The sequence below is a fragment of the Rhea americana genome, unplaced genomic scaffold, assembly GCF_003343005.1.
Source record: "Rhea americana isolate MKP2758 unplaced genomic scaffold, rheAme1 scaffold_3, whole genome shotgun sequence".
Taxonomy (NCBI): Eukaryota; Metazoa; Chordata; class Aves; order Rheiformes; family Rheidae; genus Rhea; species Rhea americana.
In genome coordinates, this window is record NW_028186423.1 from 1697701 (window position 1) to 1713698 (window position 15998).

The 15998-nt window shown below is 40.3% G+C and overlaps 1 protein-coding gene across 2 annotated transcripts in view; it reads left to right on the forward strand.

Annotated features, from left to right (window-relative positions):
* Nucleotides 1-62: 62 nt before the first annotated feature.
* Nucleotides 63-15998, forward strand: part of ELF1 (E74 like ETS transcription factor 1) — a 92107-nt gene continuing 76171 nt past the window's right edge. For both annotated transcript variants that reach the window (XM_085309478.1, XM_085309477.1), the window contains exon 1: nt 63-116. The gene's annotated coding sequence lies outside the window, so the exon portion shown is untranslated. The remainder of the gene's footprint in view (nt 117-15998) is intronic.

The window sequence follows — 15998 nt, forward strand, 5'->3', positions numbered from 1 at the left end:
GCCACCCCGCCGTCCCTCCTCCTCCTCCTGCTCCTCCTCCGCCTCCTTCCCCCCCGCCCCCAGGAGAGGCGAGCGCTCTGCGGGGAGCCGCTCGGCGAGGGAGCCGCCGCGGCTCGGTGAGTTCTTCCCGCACGCGCCACAGGTTGCGGATCGCCCGGGCGCCGGCGGGGGGCGAGGGGGCTCTGTCCGCACCCCGCCGGGGCCACCTCAGAACTTTGGGCAGGGGCGCGCCCCGCGGTGCTCCCCTGTCCCCCCCCCCGCGGCGGCGCCTCCCGGGGGCCGCGGGTTCGAGTCCCGCGGCGGGCCGGCCGAGGGGCACTCTCACTGCCCCATGGGAGACCGGGGGGGGGGGGGCTGAGGGAGGAGGAGGTCGTTGAGTCACAGCGAGCGCCGTGCGCGCCCTCGGGCTGTGGCGCCCCGTCTCGCCGGCTGCGCCTGCCAACTTTCCGCGGAGTTCAGGGCCGTGAGGGAGGAGGGTGCCGCTCGTCCCCTTCGCCGCCCTTCCCTCCTTGCCAGCAGCCGCTCCCCCGACGGCCTGGGGCAGCGGTGGCCCCCGCGCGCGCGCGCGCGCAGGGTGACCGTTGGCGGGCGCGCGGGGTGACCGTTGGCGGGCGCGCGGCGGCGGCGCGTGCGTGCGGGCAGGGCTGTGGGGGCTTGCGGGGGCCGCGGGTGCACCCACACGACACACGCACACACGTCGGCCCCAGACTGGCCGCGGGGCCGCCCGGGGATGCTAACCCGTGACTCCGGGTGGTTGTGGGGTTGGCCGGAGCCAGACTGCCTCAGTGTTTACTCGTTTACTGGAGAAGTCCCACCTCAGCGTTCCTTTATTTTTTATTTTTTTTTAAATAAAAGTCATACTGATTTTTCATCTCCATTCTCCCTGATATTATGTGACTAGTTTCCCAACACTGCTTCAAAAAAAGGGGGGGGGGGAATCTTAATTCATCGACTACAGCTGACAACTTTCTCTCTCTCTCTCTCTCTCTCTTTTTTTTTTTTTTTTTTTTTTTTTTTTTGCTATAATCACACCAAGGGTGGAGGAGAAGTATGTGAAGTGAGTCATGAGTTTAAGAGGCCCTCTGATTGTTTATTGCAAAAACGGGGGGGTGGCTAATTCAACGGATGGATAGTAAATGAAATAAAAGAGTTACTTAAATTCATGCTAAAAAGATAAAATACAGATATATTCTCAAGCTTGTTATACAACAGCCTTAGAAAGGAGAGGGGAGAAAAAGTAATTTTGCTTTTTCCTGGAGGAGGGCTTGTGGTCAGACTGTCATAGCTAACTGCAGTAGTTATGCGTTTGTCAGCATTTCCATTATAAGTGTAGTTTTTGTGTAGTTTACAACTTGGTTATAAAAATATGCATTGGGTTGAAACTTGGTCAATGTCCTCCTCTCCAGAAGCATTTTTTTAAGTGCATTTTGAAATGATTTTGCTTAGATGCTAAGTAAAAATTCATGGAAAATACTGGCTTTTTATGTTTCTCTAAACTTTAAAACTTATGCTGCTCATGCATGTATGCGTATTTATAGTTGTTAGTCCAAAATTTTTCGACTGTGCTCATTAAGTTGGACAAGGAAGAATTTAAAGGTTCAGCTTTTAAACAATGTGGAGGCTTTGAAACTGCTCTTCAGATCTTTCTAAAGACTTTCGCAATGTCACAGCAACCTCGTGTTAAGGCACCAGCCTACAGAAGTGATGTGGGGCACTGCATGTTTGCGGAGCTCAGAGTGCTGAGTGCAAGAACAATTTGAAAGCCTTAGCATTACAAAGAAGAAGCTAGTGTTAAAAAGAGAACAGAGTATGTAACTTTTCTACCAAAGCTACATGGAACTTTTTAATGTGTGTTTAATTGCTGCTTCTGAGGTACGGAACAAGCGYAGTGTTTGAGAGGTTTCATTTGTATACCTCTATATGTATACATCTTGATCTAGTAAAATGTGCCTGCCACCCAGTGGACATAATTGAACTGTATACAGTATTCTATATATTCCATATTCTGTACATTTACTATCTCTCTTCTACCTAACCCAGCCCAAACCAACCCCATCAGTAAGCTTGCAAAGTGAAGTTACAGAACACCAGGCTTTAAACTGCTTGTGTAAATTTAATCTGGCTATACCTGTGTATTATGAAGCTGTCCATGATTTTGTGATCAGCTACTGTTTTCCCCGCTCAATGAATCTGAGATATATCTACTAATGGAGGCTGCTTCTAAGAACTCTCGAGTTGGAGATGTGAACAAGGTAGATGATTATAAAAAGAGGGAGAGGCAGTTTCATGTGTAAGACAGTTGGATGCTGCCTTGGAGAACCAGGTTCTGCTCCCCCTTTCCCACTGAGTTTCTGTGCAACATTAAGTTTTTCATACATGGACAGTTCACTTTTCTGGGTGCCTGGCTTGAGCCTCTGGAACCTGATTTGCAGTTATGTTGATTTCTTAGATCTAGAACAAAAGGCAATTGTTTGTTCCTAACATAGAAAATGTTCTGTGTATCTAAGTGCATTAGAAATACAAGTCTTGACTGTAAGAATGGGTTGCTCAGCATCTTCAGCTTTTTACTTTAATCTTTTCATATCATAGTTTCCTGTTTTTAAAGAATTTAGAAACAGTATACCTTAGATCATGGATGTCTGTGCAGAGGGGAGAATAATAAAATAACCTTGGTGGAAAGAAATAATTCCCTTTCTGGTTTGATAATGTGTAGTGATGCTCTAAAGAACAAGGGAAAAATGAGTAATTTTTGTTGATTGTGGGAAACCTTCTATGGGGAAAAAAATGTGACYAGGTCATTCTTCGTTAGAGATTGACCTCCATGCATATAAGCACTAGGAGACAATTTTAATTGCCATATGCCACTTAATCCTAGCAATTCTGAAATTTTGCATTATTGATCACATTTTTAATATTGGCTTTTGRTGTAATTTCCTAGAGTTTCTTTTCCTTAAGAAAAGAGAAGAAAAGCAGACACATAGCCTAGGGTAGCATACTCAGATTGCCATCCTTCATCAACTGCATTACTAATGTGACACATGGGATTCTGTTATTTGAGTTCTCTGTTGAGAATAACTGATAGCAGTAGGTCGATCCTGTCTGTAGGCCAGCAGGAGAGGATCTGTTAYGCTCTGCCAGTTTGTTTCCCAGCTGTTTGCTGACAGGGAGGGAAAGGCTGGGCTGCGTCCCAAGCTCTGGAGGAAAGTGTGCTGTTGGGAGTCTGGACTTTCCYGCTTGGTCTGCACCCCTCCTCTGCTGTTCCCTTTCTCTGTGCTGACTTGTTCTCATGCTGTCTTGCTGTCTTGTTACATCTGTCCTCCTCTTCTCACTTCATCAGGCTCTGCCCCTTTCCTCCTCCTGCTCTGCTTTTATACTTCCAGACTCCCTGTTCMCAGGCTTGCAGCACAGTGAGTTGCCTCTCTTTCGCTAGCCCCTTGTATTTCTCTCCTCATTCTCAAGTCACTCCATGCCTGTTCATATTCCCTGTCCCTTCTTGCTGATCTTTCCACAGTCCTGCTTCTTTTGTCAGCTCACTTAATGCACATGGAGCAAGTCTTTCTCCTCAGCTTTTCTGCCATTCTCTTCTCCTAGACTTTGCCCTTCATCCTCTCTGTACGAAGCATCTTTCCTAGTCCTTCCTTATAGTTCTCAGCAGTCCCATGTTACAGTGAAGACCCATAGGAAGAGCCAATGAAAATACAGGAAAAGCAGGATTTCAGCTCTTGTTTTAAGTGCTTGATGCCATAGTGGCCTCAACTAGCCCCTAAAGGCAAACTCTGGAGTCTGTCCGGTTCCCTACCTTGGAACATGATTATTTGAGCTGTAGTCTTGCCCAATGGGGTGAGGACACAGCAGCTACTTTGTTGCTGTGGGGACAGCCTATGTAGTCTGATTGGCATGGGGAGTTGTAAAGGATATGAATGTGACCTAGTGAATATCTACTGAAAATGCACAAAGTGCAGTTTGTCTTTGGAGGTTTGACTACATGTGGGTGAATATTTCTATGGAGGCAGCGAAAAGTGCATCTTCAATACATGCAGCTCCAGCTGTCATGTCAAATGTCAAATTTGTGGCCTGAAGCAGAAAGGGCACTGTAACCTTCTTCCAGGATTGAGTTTACCAGAGATTTTATTAACTTTGAAAGATTGTATTTTTCCTATTCTTGTTCTGAAAACAGCTGTAGTATTCTGGCTGAAATTTGCTTTTCTCGGTCTACCTCTTTCTGTACCCCTCCCTCAGAAGAAACCTCCACAACACATGGAACAAAATATAGCCTGAGGCAGACATTCAACTTGGAAAATTTCAGCCCAGATAGTCGAAGTCTGGCCAAGTTACAAGCAGCTGGAAACAGCATTTTGCATTGGAAGTATTTAGCAACTGCCTGATCTGCAGTGCTACAAACTTCATCAATATGTATATGTTTACGTACATTCAAATACACTGTTGGTTTATAATAGTAGTTAAGTTACCCAGTCAACTAATTAGTACCCATTTGATTCTGAAAATTTGTARTAGAAAAGTGAACCTAAATCTTTTCAGTTAATTGTATGAAAGCTTTTACTTACTTTATTCTGTGTCATTCTCCTGGCTGAAAAAATGAAGACTTTAAAATGGAGCCTTTGAAATAAATAACTAGCTGTGGTTTACTTGGTCTGAGTCTTTCAGAATGACTTAACAATTGTTAAAGACCAATTTACAGTAGAACTAGAGCAAATTGCTTCCCAGAGTTTTGTGTTGTAAAAAAACACATCTTCCAAATTCCTAAGCTATTCATCAACTGTTCTGTTGTAGTGGACTCACCCTATATTGTGTCCCTGATATATCTTTTAACTCTGCAGTGAAGTGTGAGTTTAAAACAATTGTGCCATGGAGTCACTGTGGAATAAATACCACAACATTGGCAAAGTTGCTTCATAAATCTTTCTTGGTTTAGASGTTAGGCATGTCTTACTTTTCTGTGAGTGCAGCTGTTTCTTGTGGGGTCCCCCAGGGACTGGATTTTGGTCTAATGCTGTTTAATATCGTTAGATTCATGGTTTTTGTGATGGTGTCTCAYCATTGCCAAAAGACTATATGCAGGTTTGTGTATGTGGGGGGGGGGAAACAGGTTGCTAGTACGGTATACTCCAAATCACTTCTAATTCATTGCCATCTAGCTGACTGCATTTACATATAGCCAAATACAGAAGAACCAGGAGAACAGTTGCACCAGCAGGATAGGAAACAATCTTCAAGCTGGTAATTTGGGGGAAAAAAGATTTAAGAATTTGTGTGGGAAATCATATCAACAAGGGTTTCCATTGTAATGCTGTGACTGAAATGTGATCTTTGGCTCAGTAGCAATATAAATATTGCATAGAAATAAAAGTACGCAGCATTAGTAAGATCACTGGAATTCTGAGTCTGTGTCTAGTTTGGTGTTCATGTATCAGGAAGGAGGTAAAATACTAATAAGGGCTCTGTTCATGGCAACAAAAATGACTAAGGATTTTGAAAACAAGCTTCAAAATGTGTGGTGTACAGCGTTTTTCAGCTTATCAAAGAGGAGATTGAAAGATGAAGTGATGCCTCTATGTATCTTAAGTATGCATAAGGAAAATACATGATATTATATATATATATATATATATATATATAAATTCTATATAAATATATTATATTATATTTTTATGTATATATAAAATACATTCTTGACACCACTGAGAGATCCAGTGCCTAGGAGATGAAATTGGATATGTTGTATTTTGAAACAGTAAGGAGCAAGGAGGGCAGTTAAACATTGTAATTGTTTAGGATTTGCTGTTGTTTGTGATGTTTAAAATGAGACAGGGTTTATTCCTAAAAAAATTACTTGGATTGAGTTTTGTGGAGAATTTTTTCAGTGCTTGTAGGAGGAGGTGAGACTATGTTCTGTTTGCTTGCATTCTTCATTGGACTGAGGAAATGATTATTTGCAGTGCCTTCAGCGTATTGTAGCACGTATTGCTTAAATCAGGCAATATTATAATGAAGTCTAATGCTTCAGAATTTCAGCTGCTTGTGTCTGGGGTCAGGAGAATAATTTTTTTCTCGGTGTCTAATTTGACTTCTGGGATTATGATTAACAATCATTTCAGTCTCCTTTAGAGTATTAGCATTTGGTTACAGCTGGAGATGGGGTACTGGCATTCACTTCTCTCACTTACTGCTCTATGTCGATACAGAGAATCCTCTCATACTCTTATGTTGGTGTATCTTGTTTGCTCAGGGGTCAATACTAATAGCTATATTTAGGAATTTTCTCTGGCATTAGATAGGCAAAGACGTCAGTTGCGTTTTGGAGCTTAATTGCTCAGGGGTCACCATTTCTGGAGGCCCGCTTTCCGTCTGACAACCTCGCTGTCTTTTGGACGTGCCTCTTCTGCTGCTAGCTCTCCTACTGCAAGCAGACAGACATGTGAGAGATGAGACTGTAGGCACACACTCTTGGCAATGTAGTGGGGCCAGCAGTTACTAAAGAACAGAAGTTACAGTGGTGAAATCATTTCATAACCTGAAACACTCTGCCTGCTGACTGACTGCTCAAGTCAAGTTGAAGCGTTACCTACAGAGTTTCTTCTCAGCAAGCTTCACTGTAAAGCTGAAGCTTTAATTTGGCCTGGGAATTGAACTTGAGCCTAGATGTTTATGTGATGATGTTTTATAAATTCATAGTTTATTCTTTTTAGTATAACAAACAGGCACATTTTATTTTCCCTGGGATCTGAACTAGAATAGATACATTTTAAAGTATTTTTTTTCCCATGGACAATTTATTTTACTGCTCCTAGTATAGGGTAAATGGTATGCCAAAGAATGCCAGGATCTGATGCTCAGTATTTCACATAATAGTCTTACATTGGACTTTTTATTCACACTTCAAAATATCATCTGAATACTTTAAGTAACAAACTGCATTTTCTGTACAGAAATTCTTTTAAAAAGAATTGAAATAAGAGAGAGCCTAAGTTATTGTAACTGAATATGCGTAGACTTCTCAAGCACATGCATGCAAGTATTTCCCCTTTCTTGGAAATATTTAGGTATTTATATCAGACATGATTTCTAAAAAAATGCTTTACTCAGCCACTGCATTGAGATACATGTTTTTGAGAATGTAGTGTGAGATCAGTCTTCTAGGTTTTGGCCRATTTGTCTATCTCTACGTTCACTGAAGTCAATGATAATATTCTTTTGATTTCCAGTAGATGAGAATCTAACTCACTAGCAAAGTACAAATTAAGACAGTTTAGTAAGAGCTCTAGTTAGGTTTCGTAATAAGAATTTCTCCTTAAAACTCAAAATCAAAGCATCAAGAGTAAATTTCGCACCCTATTTTAATGTTCTAAGAATTTGACAAAAACTAGTTGATATAGTGATGATAACAGCTATCTCCAGATGATCTCTGTTTTGAAATCCATGGTCATGGATTGCAGTTTGCTTGATATTTTTTTGTTTGTTTTGTAATATTTAACGTGCTTTTATTCCCTTTTTGACTGTGAAGTGAAACAATGTTTAAGGCTGAGATTAAAGCTTACAGGATTGTAAAGTGGTCTGTGTCCAATCTCAGGGTCATATCAAATCCGAACATAAAATTCTTAAATAGCCGAGCTGTATAACTGAATGCTTCATTTGGACACCCAGCAGCATAAACTGTGTGCGTGTAGGGCAATTACGCGCACAGATAATCAAAGTAAGAGAGGATAGACAGCAGTAGGATTGAGTTCTCTGTACGGTTCCCCCACCATTACCACATTTAATATAGCTATAATCAGGTTAGTCAAGAATCAGTCTTTTTATTAAAGGCTGTAGTCTATCTGTACCTGCAACATGTGCACAAACTTCCTGCTCAGTGCCTAGCGCAGCACGTCTGTGGATAGTGAAGATGTAATTCTGCCTGCTCCATAGAATTAGTTCAATTTATTTATTTATTTATGTGTGTGTAACAGCATTTTCTTCTTTGTTCTTAATAAGTGTGCTGTTTCAGGTTCACCAATGTACTTTAAGCAGTGGGATATTGCATTCCTCTTTTGTTCCTTAATGTAATAGTGACATTAAGCAGTTGCAGAGTCTGAAGTACCCAGCCATGCAGGCATCTGAGAAGTTTAATGAGACGTTTCTTCCATCTTGCTCGACCACGTTCTGCGACTTGTTTGTGCATAATGTATTCAAGTAGGAAACAGCACACTCAGAGTCCTGAGAGAARGTTGCTCACATGGTATCTGCTGCTGCAGCTTCTCTTTCAGCATCCGTTGCTGCTCTGAGAGAAGCTGTTGCTTTCATTTTTGGTAGCTTAAGCAAGAAGCGTATATCAGATGCTTTGGGGGCATGTTTGATTTTCTGCCTTAAGAGATGGAACTGCTGTTGCAGGAAGTTGGAGAATTCTGCAAACTTGCTGCAGATCTTCAGAGATACTTTTTGGCAACAAAAGTGTTGAGTAGCATCCTGGCATCTGTTCTTTGTTCTTTATTTTTGTAAGAGATCCTATGTTCATGGGGAAATTCAGCCAGCCATTACAAGGTCTCCAGATGTTGACCAAGAGAGTGACAGCAGATGCATTTGTTTTGGAGGAGACTGAAAGAGCCCATTTTGTTACCAGTTTAAACTATTGAAGACTTGAGGAGGTTATGTTACCGATGGCATAGGTTTTTCTATTGTGCATGTGAAATATATGATGGGAAGTGCTATTGTAATGAATGAAAAGGCAGCAATACTTCTAAACAGAAAATGGATGGAGACAGTAATTAGCATTTATATGCTGCTGTAGGAACACTGACTAATCCAACATGTTGTGACAATAATATTATTACTGAAGAAACAGTAGATTTCTGAAAAAAAGGGGGCATAATCCAATGCGCTTTCAAAATTTCAGTACTTCTGGGGAAGCAACTGATTTAAACATTAAAAATTTACAAAYTGAAAAGCTAAATACAGATGAATTAATTCATGCATCAGAATACCTCCCCCTTAAGTATAGGAAAGGTTATTCCTGGCCTTAGTGTAGCCATTTATACTGAATTAGATGACAGTAGGAGAAAACTCCAAAACCACCTTGACCTGGACCATGGGCCTCCTCCTTTCCATTGTTTCTTGGGTTGCAGATGAACATGACATAAAGCAGCTACCAAGCTCCACAAGTCTAGCGTTGGAGTATTTCTAACAATAATTCTCCAAACAAATACACTACTTCAGACAAATAGCTTTGATGCAAATTGGTCTTCAGTCAGATGTCCTTGCTCTCTCCCTGTCTTTGCGTGTGCACAGGTGAGAAATACCTAAAAGCCAGACAGCACCATCTAATGAAATGGCTAATGCTTAACTGAAAGGGATCCCAAGTGAAGACAGGCTTTCTCCAGGTAAAGTGTTGTTGGGCCTGAGAGACAGCTGTGCAGGACGAGGTACCATTTTTTTCACCTTCCCAAGGACTGACAATTTGCATGGGAAAGTAGAGGTGGAAGAGGGCATTGGCATGAAGAATTGCAGAGCTYTTGGTGTCCGTGTCCATGACTGTGGTGGCTGAGAAGGCTGCTGCTGTCCTCCATCTGTCCTCCTCAGCTTGTGACCAGTCTCTTGCCAGAATTCACTGCCCCATCAGACCTGAACAGTCTAACCCTTCTATTTCCCTCCAAATGATTTTGCTTAACTTATGTAGTTTAGGTTTGGTTTTACTTGCAATGTGATGRGAAGCTTAGGTGATGGAGTTGAGGGTACAGTAGATTCTGGTAAATATATTGAGAAGCTGCTGAGGGTGGGTTGGGCCTTTGGAAAATAGCGGAAGTCAGATTCCACTGATTCCACAGTGTCCACAGTCTGAGGAACCATTAACCCTTTCTCCAGGCTTAGACTTTTCTTAGACTAACATTTTACTTYATAATTCCGCTTTCCCAGAAAGAAATATGAAATCAAGTATAATTGTGTGCAGGTTATGTTATACCTATTTCCTGGCACCTGCTTACCTACCTTGAAGCAATTCTGAATTTTTTTCTCAAGTGTCYGGGTATCTATCTGCTACATGCTGCTGCCTTTTATTGGATGCTTWTTTAAGTGAAACTTTCATCTTGAGCCTCTATTTAAAAGAAACCCGTAAAAGGGGATTTTCTGGTCAAACAAATTTAGTGTGATAAAAGATTTAGTCTTTGGCATTTGTAAAAAATGTTATTAGGTTTTTTTTCAAATTCAGCTTTCAGATTTTGGTGTTACAATGCTATATGCAGTCAAGATGATGAGACTCAGAAATACATTTTTATGTTCTTGGTGAATAAGCTTTTGTGAAAATTTTCCGGGACACATCAGTAGATGTTAAATGAATATTTTTTATTTCCTTATGCTTGAATTTACTGGTATTTTTAAAATTATTATTATGCTCTATCTTTGAGCTGATTTTGTCATTAAATACATCATACCCAGTGGATTATTGCAAATGTATTATCAAAACTCTGATCTAGGTTCTTGTTTGGCCTCTGGAAGTAGTTTCTCTTGCGTTCTGAAAATGAGGCCTTAAACTGTCACAATATATTTTCCAGGTGTTTTTTTGCTTAGGAGATCTCAGTATTTCTTCTGAGTTAGAACCAATATGGTAATTTTTTAGGTGCCTGTGTTTTGTTCGTCTGGAATAAGAAAAAGCATCAGAAATAGAGGTCTGTAGTCTGTCTATTTAATCAATACAGTGTGACTGCTAACTGGATGTTCAAATCATAGGTTAGGCTCTTACTGTATTAGAACCTCCATCTTCTTTACTGGTTAGTTGGCCCCCTCCTGTTTTTTTTAATTTAAGCACACTAATGTAAGAATGCAACTTGTTTCTTGATTTCCTGGAGAAAAACGTAGTTACCCATGAAATAGCTTTTATTATGGTGACCTAATGATAAATATTGTATACTTCTTCACACACTTTAAGATTCAAACTAGATTTCAGGTCCTATGTCTTTGCCTTAACACCTGTAGAGAATTGTTCTTATTCTGCTGAATTTTCTGATCCTCTGTGGCTCATGCATTGAGAGTGATCTCAAGTATTTAGCTGTATCAAATATTGTTTGAGACTGCATAGTTCTTTGGACTTTCAGTATATGAGGTGTGTTGTGGACAACTGTATCAAAAATCCTTTCTCCTGGGGTTGGAGAAGGCTCTGTCACGTATGTTCAGACTTAAGGTTCCATCATTCTGTGTATCTTATTATCAGATGGAGCAGCAGTCTTATTACAGGGGTTTCAAGAGGCATAAGTATTTGTGCAGGTGTGGTTTAAGAGAGAAAAAAATACGTAATTCTAGTTCTTTTGAATTGCACTTCATTCATTTTTGCAGGGTGGCTGCTTTGTATTGGAGGAAGCAATTCTAAATGGGAAGTATTGGGAAAAACAATGAATTTGAACRTTAAAGAAATTGGAGGACTGGTGTGAAATAGTGGCTTTTATGAATGCTTTTGATTGCTCCTTTTTTGTACGTGTGCTCCCTCTTTCTTACAAGTCAGGTTTCTAAATCATGTGCTTCAGTTCATTTGTGTAGAGGAGACAAGTAGAAATAAAAGACCTGAAAGCATTTTCTTTGTCATTCTGGGGAAGATCCTTTCTTGGAATTGGTTGTTTTATTTTCTGTAAAAAGATACTGCTTATGTTGTCCAGATGTGCAAGCAAGAGGTTACTACCACCTGTGTTCTGGCTGGAGCACGGTCATGGCTTGAGCAGCTTAAAACCAGAAATCTCCAGGCTTTTGCTGTGCAGAACCACTGCAATCAAGTTATTTCTGCTTCAATATTCCAAGATGTGTCTTGAATGTTGTGATGCATGGAGTGGCTAGAGAGTTCACTGAGGAACAGGGAACAGCTGGTAAAGAGAGAAAGTTATGAAAATGGAATTAGAAAAATARAAGGAGATAAATCCGGAGCAGTTTTCTTCCTCTAACTGCCAGGATGTAAGCCAGAGAAATGACATACAGAAGAAATTGTGACTAGTCCTGTTGATAAAACTGAGATAATTTTGGAAGCTAAATCAATCAGCACATACAGAGTTAATTGCTAATAGTGTGAAGGTTAAATTCTTCTTACCCGACTTAACATGGAAACAAATGTTTATTGAGAGATTTTTTTGGCCCTTCTTAAAAACAGAATGTTAGCTTTTACTAAACATGAGGAAGAATTTGCTGGAATCTAATAAACGCCGCCACCTAATATAACATTGAAGAACAATTACATGTAGTTACAACTTAGTTTTCTCCCTTCCCCCCAATACTGCATTACGGTGATGTAGTTCAAGGAGATCATCAGCGTTAAATGAGGATAGGCAGCTTTTTCATTTGAGTAAAGGTCAAAATTTCTAAGTCAGTAATTGCAATCAGTGAAACACCAGGACTTCCCAAGTTAGGTGTGACCAGGAGTTCAGTGCAAGGTCTCAGAGCCAGGGAGAGCAAGGGGGATCTGATGAGGAAACTGAGGCAGTGAGGCCCATCGGCACTCTCAAAGCAACCATCTGGAGTTATAATAGCGGTTGTTCAATGCAAGCATCATTTTCAGTTCCAGGGAGTGTGGGAGAAGAAATATATAAATGAGTGGCTACCATTTAGCTCTATTTTGCTCAGAGTCACAGGCAGAGATGGTGTGGACAGTGGTTGGATGGGGTATGAGAAAGGAGCTTTGTAACAAAACCAAACCTGTGTATGGCAAAATTTATAGAGGGTGGAATATAAAAGCTACAAGTGGCCACTTGCAGTATTTCAGGTTAACTGGGAGATGTTAGTCATATATCTTTATAATTTCTTCTGATTGGTTTGCTGAGCATGGTTTCCTGGTACTTTTCCCTGCTTTCCAATGGAAACAAGGTCTAGGAGGCTTGTTTATGTGTGTTCGTGTGTGTGTGTACACACGAGCAMACATGCATTTATTTCTTCTAGAAAGGTGGCACCCCATAGCCTCTACTGGGCAAATTTTGCTAAAGGACAGAGGCTTAAAAGAATTTTCTACAAGCTTTGGAGAACAAGTTGTCAGCTTCTGCATATGCCAATTACAGGAGAAGCCATGGCAGATGTCACACCAAGAGCCCACTGGGGAAAGGGGCTTTTGTCCAGATTCGGCTCTGAAAAGACAAGTTTTTCAGTGCAAGCTGGCCATCACACAACAGATTTGGGGCGAGAATTTTGGGTTTTGCTARTCCCAGTATCTGTGACGTGGCTGGTTCAACAGGGGAAGTGACTGTTCCCCTGGGGTGGTCTGAAGGGGCTGTGAAGGAAGGGCCAAAATTTCTATGGTGATTTAGGGGATAGTACCATATCCTTGCAACATATAGACTCCAAAACAGCATGTCTTTGTCTAGATTCCATCTCTAGTGAAGTTTATTTGAATTGATAGGTGGGTTATGTTTTTGTAATGAAGTACAGCTAATGATAWTTTTTGAAATAGAGAGATGAAACAGTTAAGAATTTTTTAGTATAACATAGATTTTTGATCAGGCCACTTGGCAGTTAAGAGTATTTTTGTTTGATTTCATTTTCTTCCTAAACTTTTGATACATATGTATATGCCTCTGTGTGTTTGTRTCTAATATAATCTTTTAGAAAATTCTTAATACTTGGAGCCAAAATGTTAATTAGTTTATAATGGTATATTTCCTTCTACCTTAAGTATKCTGTACTTATTTCTGTGTGTGTGTGTTTAATAACACAGTTAAATTATTTTGAGCATATTGTTCTTTAGTTATGGTCTTCTTGTTTTGTTCTTTGACATCTCTTTGGGTCTGACAGTTGACAGTATTTGTGCAAAATTGAGTCTTCATTGCTCCAAGTCAGGAGAGAGAGAGGAAAGGATTTCTGCTTGTATTTTGACCTTTCCCCTAGAACGTATATGTATTTAATAACTTGACTCCAGGAATGTTCTGAATGTCACATCAAAGAAATCGTGAGTGGGACCCTCCTATCTTCTCCTCCCTTGCTCCTGAAATAAACTTCATCTAGTGTAAGTCTTCTTAACCACAAATACTGGTGCCCAAAAATCTCGTTAAGAGAACTGAYTTTGCAGCATTATTTGACCATGCTATTTTGCATGTAGGGGTGAGGGGAATGTCCTTGCGCTAGACGGCGTTGCTCCCTTTTTAAGGCTTGCATGGTTATGCCGGTAGCAGTATTCTGCAAGGTGAAAGGCTGATGTACAAATGGATGAGAGACTGCTTGAGACTGCTTTCTTTTTCTTTTTCTTTTTCTTTTTCTTTTTCTTTTTCTTTTTCTTTTTCTTTTTCTTTTTCTTTTTCTTTTTCTTTTTCTTTTTCTTTTTCTTTTTCTTTTTCTTTTTCTTTTTTTAAGTGGACACAGGAAGGAGAAGCAGTCAATTTACACATAATATTACCCCCACACATTTAGAAGAATACAGAAGTGTGGAAAAAACAATCCTTGAGCCAACACAACTGCTCAATGATTATATGCTGTTTTTCCCATTCTTCTGTTTTGTTTTGTCTATTTAGATTAAAAGGTCTTTGCTGCTTTATCTTTGGCCTGCAGATCTTACAGCACACTGTAAATATGAGTTGTTCTTTGGGTATTATAAGTAAAGAGCCAGCCTTCTTGAGGACCTGAATCCTTCCCCTCCACCTCTGCATATGGTAACAGCTGTGCCCTGAGACCTCCTTTCCTGCTGTCCTGAGATCCCCTGTGATCTTCCAGCCCAATACCTGCAGGTGTCCCATGTAGAAGGAGCTATGGTTTTCACCTGCAAATGTAAGAGCACATCACTTAATGGCTCTGGTAGTTCATACTGTTGCAGCTGTATGCATGGGGCCCAGTGGTATTCTTGCTGTTTGTTGGGTGGGGTGATAGTTGACATTAAATAGTAAAAGTGAATTTTCCACTGTGTTGCTTGTATTTTGTTACATAATTCCTATACTTCCAGATGTGACTTCTGCCAAAGGATGTACATATGATATACTCATGTAGCTTTGAAAGAAACTTGTAAAATAACATCATTTTTTGGAATAAGATAGAGGGAAATTAGTCTATTTTCAGAAAGTATGAATAACCTACCTGACCCTACTTGAATCACCTGGAATCAAAACCTTCAGATAGGCTAATTGGGAGCTTTCAGGAAAGCAGCAGTCTGCTGCATGCAATTAAGGATTGGCCATAAAGGAATTAAGGAGTGTTTGTTTAGGAAAGGTGGTCTAGTTTTGTCCTGGAAAAGAGAGTCACGAGGAAAGCCAGTGCAAAGCCGCAAGTGGTAGTGTCCTAAAACCAGCAAGCCAGGCTTGTCCTGAGGATATGGACAATCAGTAAAGAAAAAAAAAAAGGTTATTTTCTTTGCTCTTTCTCCTTCCTTAGAGAGATTGCTGGCCACTGTCCTAAGAAAAACCATATCAATTCTTCTGAACGTTAAAAATGAATTGATCTGATGTTATTCTTCAGTAGTGTTTGAAAGATAGGAAGGTTTCATTGACCAGTGGCAAGTAATGTATCTTTGTCTGATACACAAAGCTGGAGAACATTTCTAATGTATCCCTCTAAAAAAGGAGGAACATTAGAAGTGAGAATTCAGGAAGTAAAACTATTCAGAGAAGGAGTGGGTGAAACTCTATGAAATAAAAGTATCATTTTAGAGTGTGAGCAGCCTGCCCTCAAATGTAGGTCTCATCTGTCCCTTAATGTTGAGGAAGTTAAAATCATCCCACTCTGGCTAGTGGAATAGAGGTAGAGGTCTTTAAAGCTGATGGGCCGTCAGTAAATATGGGAGAATAGGAGATAATAGGATTTTATATATATACATGTACATATATAAAATTGCTAAATTTACAGTATTAGGCTAAAATAATATACGTAAATGTATACATAGTACTTTAGCTGAAGCACTGAAAATAATAAGTGTTTTATAACTCTTGGGGAAATGACAGATTACTTGAGGAAAGTATTGAGCTCCTTCCATAAAATAAGTGACCTGTGGAAAGCAGAAAAAAAGTCACATGTAGGAAATCAAGCCTATCATGATATCATAGAATCACAGAATCGGTAAGGTC